This window comes from Microtus ochrogaster, chromosome 6 (genome assembly GCF_000317375.1).
Source record: "Microtus ochrogaster isolate Prairie Vole_2 chromosome 6, MicOch1.0, whole genome shotgun sequence".
NCBI classification, from domain to species: Eukaryota; Metazoa; Chordata; class Mammalia; order Rodentia; family Cricetidae; genus Microtus; species Microtus ochrogaster.
The window spans coordinates 12649110-12652717 of NC_022013.1; positions in this window are offsets into that span (position 1 = coordinate 12649110).

Below are 3608 nucleotides of genomic sequence, written 5' to 3' on the forward strand. Positions count from 1 at the left end.
ACCATGTGGTTGCTGGGAATTGAACTCAGGACCTTTGGAAGAGCAGGCAATGCTCTTAACCTCTGAGCCATCTCTCCAGCCCTGCTGACTTCTTTAACACGTAGAAAACCAAATGCTGTAAGCTAGGACTGCTTTGTCTTTTATATACACAAAAATAAAAACAATAGACTGGTTCCTTTTCCTTGCTGTGAGCACGTTGGCTCGGCACTCTTTGCATTTCTTTCTTTCGTGGGTCAGGCACAAACACAATCTGTGACACTCAGGAGAGCTCGGCCATTCCCATCAAAATAACATGACAAAATAACAGAAAGATTAACAAAAAGGCGCTTAATGTTATTTTTACTACTTCTAAAACTTGCCAGACACTTCAGAGCATCTAGAAAGAACAGACATTTCAAAAAGTATTTAACATTGTCAACTGTAGGTATAATACTGAGAGGCAAAATAATTATACACACACAATACAATGGTTATAATACAAAACAGAAGACAAAAGTCTTCTCCATGACCAGTCTGCTTTAGGACCTCCCCCTCTTTGTTTTTTCTTCCATCTCCCCAATCCACAATAAAATGGTGACAAATTTCATCCCTGGTATGGAATAAAACGTGGGCTATTCATTTCATTAAAAAAAAATCACTTCCAGAAGGTGTGTCTATGACATAAGAAAAGAACAAATAAACTGAGCATAGAGCCAATGGTTTTAGTTCTTTCTTTTAAAAAAAATTTAATTTTTATTTGTTTGCACGTGTTTGTATATGTGCATATGAGAGCATGTTTTCTGTGGAGGCCGGAAGAGGTTGTCAGATCCCCTTGAACTAAAGCCATAGAGCTGGGACCTGCCATCAGGGAGCTGGAAATAGACCCCAGATCCCCTGCAGGAGCGCGTGTGTTTAACAGCTGAACCATTTCTCCAGCCCCAACCTTGAACTTCTGATTTTTCTGTACCTGCCTCCAGACAGGCATGCTCCGTCATTCCTAGTTTATATGGTTCTGAGGATGGAATCCAGGGCTTCAGGCATGCTTGGTAGGTACTCTCAAACCAAGCCCCAGCCCCTGCCCTTGGCCCAGGTACCACCCCAGCCCCAGCCCCAGCCCCTGCCCCTGCTCAGTCCTATTCCAGCCCCAGGCCCAATGCTAGCCCCAGCCCTAGCCTTCAACCCTAGCCCCTGTCCCAGCCCCAGCCTCTGCCCCTGCCCAGTCCCAGCCCCAGCCCCAGCCTCTGCCCCTGCCCAGTCCCTGCCTCAGCCCCGTCCCTGCCCCAGCCCCAGCCTCTGCCCCTGCCCAGCCCCAGCCTCTGCCCCTGCCCAGTCCCAGCCTCAGCCCCGTCCCTGCCCCAGCCTCTGCCCCTGCCCAGTCCCTGCCTCAGCCCCGTCCCTGCCCCAGCCCCAGCCCCAGCCTCTGCCCCTGCCCAGTCCCAGCCTCTGCCCCTGCCCCAGCCCCAGCCCCAGCCTCTGCCCCTGCCCAGTCCCTGCCTCAGCCCCGCCCCTGCCCCAGCCCCAGCCTCTGCCCCTGCCCCTGCCCCAGCCCCAGCCCCAGCCCCAGCCCCAGCCTCTGCCCCTGCCCAGTCCCTGCCTCAGCCCCGTCCCTGCCCCAGCCCCAGCCCCAGCCTCTGCCCCTGCCCAGTCCCAGCCTCTGCCCCTGCCCCAGCCCCAGCCCCAGCCTCTGCCCCTGCCCAGTCCCTGCCCAGCCCCAGTCCCTGGTTCATGCTCCAGTCCCAGCTCCTATTCTGGAAACTGGATAGGAAAAAATTATTTTCCCCTTTAGAACTAAAGGTCTCCCCTTTTCAAGGGGTAGGAGTTAGCTCTCCTTGGAAGGAAATAACTCCTGGCTCTGATTCCTTACTCCAGCCCAGAGTGGAACCCTTATTTAAGATGTCCTTAGAAGCAGCTGGGGCGGCTGAGGAAGCCTGAATCAATCTTGATGTTATTGGCCAGGTCTCCAGTGATCTAATTACAGGGGAAGATGGACCAAGTGCCAGACCAAGGAAAAGGGAGGCACTGCGGCATTTATTACCTTGGCCACTGGGGTTTGCAGCCCACCTAGTTAATATTGACTCCTAGTTCTACGTCCAGTGCAGGGTCTCCCTACCTCAGCTGGCCCAGGGTCGGCTTTGGCTGATCTGTGATCATGCAGGACCAAAGACGTGTGTTTCTCCTGTACTGAGTCGGGCTGCAGCCTTCATTAACAATGTCTCTAAAACTGGCCTGTGGACCAAAGTGATGGGGAGGAAGGGCTTAGTCTGTGGGCTGGGTTCAGGCTGCTAGCATGAGGCAGCTTCTGTGTTAGGAGGCTGTGGATACTGGGAGAAACGAGCACCAAATCTGGGGTCCACCAGGGAGGGTCACCATCCAGCTTGAAACAGCTAGAATTTTAAAAGAGAGAATAGAGAAAGAAAAAAGGCCGTTTCCCTAACTGGTAAGATATACATGGGTTTGATGTGAACAAAAACATAGATAGGAGATAAGCCATGGCTTTGGAACTCTGTTCTGGAACTGGGCATAAGCCAACCTTAGTTACTTGAGCACTGTATGTATATAGGTGGGTTTTTTCCAGTTTCTAGGTCAGAAAGGCAGAGAAGTGGCGCCCAGACCGATTGCAGTTTGTCCAGGGAGAGAGGACTCAGAGAACGTGAGTGACAGGCTGGTCCTGGGAGGAGCTACTACCTCCTCATCCAGCCCGTGTGCTTAATTTTTTTTCCTGAGCACTTTTGCCTAGTTTGCATGCTTGTGTATATGTATGCATTTTTATTATTTGAGACAAGGTCTCCATTTGTAGCCCACACTGGTCTGGAACTCCCTGTGTAGTCAAGCTAGCCTCAGACTTGTAGCCACTCTCCTGCATCAGCTTCCTGAGGCTGGGGTCACAGGCATGTGCCACTATGCCCAACTAGACTACGTTTGGAAATAATATAATCCATAGTCTGTGTGGCTCTTGTTTGGCCCTGAATGATGAGGTGATAGCCTGGCATCTGAATTCAGTCATTAGTGAATATTTTTATCTGGTGCATAGTGTGAATGACTAAGGGAACACAGTGGACTACTTTCTTAGGCTACTGTCAGCGGGGGAAGACAGTAAAACAGTGAGAAAAATAAAATATTAAAGATGATCGTTATGCCCTTCCTGCTAGACTGTGAGAGCCCCAAAGGCAAGGGGCTCTCGTGTTTCCAATTCATCTCTCTGTCCCATGCCCTGATCTACAGCCTCAGTAAGTGAAAAGTGACAGCCTAGAAGAGGACCTTGTTGTGTGGCTGTTTCTTCAGCCAGAAGAGACTTAGGAAAGAAAAGAATTAGATGGCCATTGATGTGTGAGCAATGGCTGATGTAACTAAGGACTAACACAATAGTGACAGATCTTCTCTAGTAAGAGATGTTGATGCCAGCTGTAGTTCAGACAATGGTTAATGTCTAGAACATGTAAAGAACTACAAAAAAATTAAACAGACATACACAGACACACAATACACAGTTACACACAGACACACACACAGACACACACAGACACACACACAAACAAACACACACAGACACTCACATACACAGACACACACAGACACAGAAACAGACACACACACACACACACACACACACACACACACACACACACACA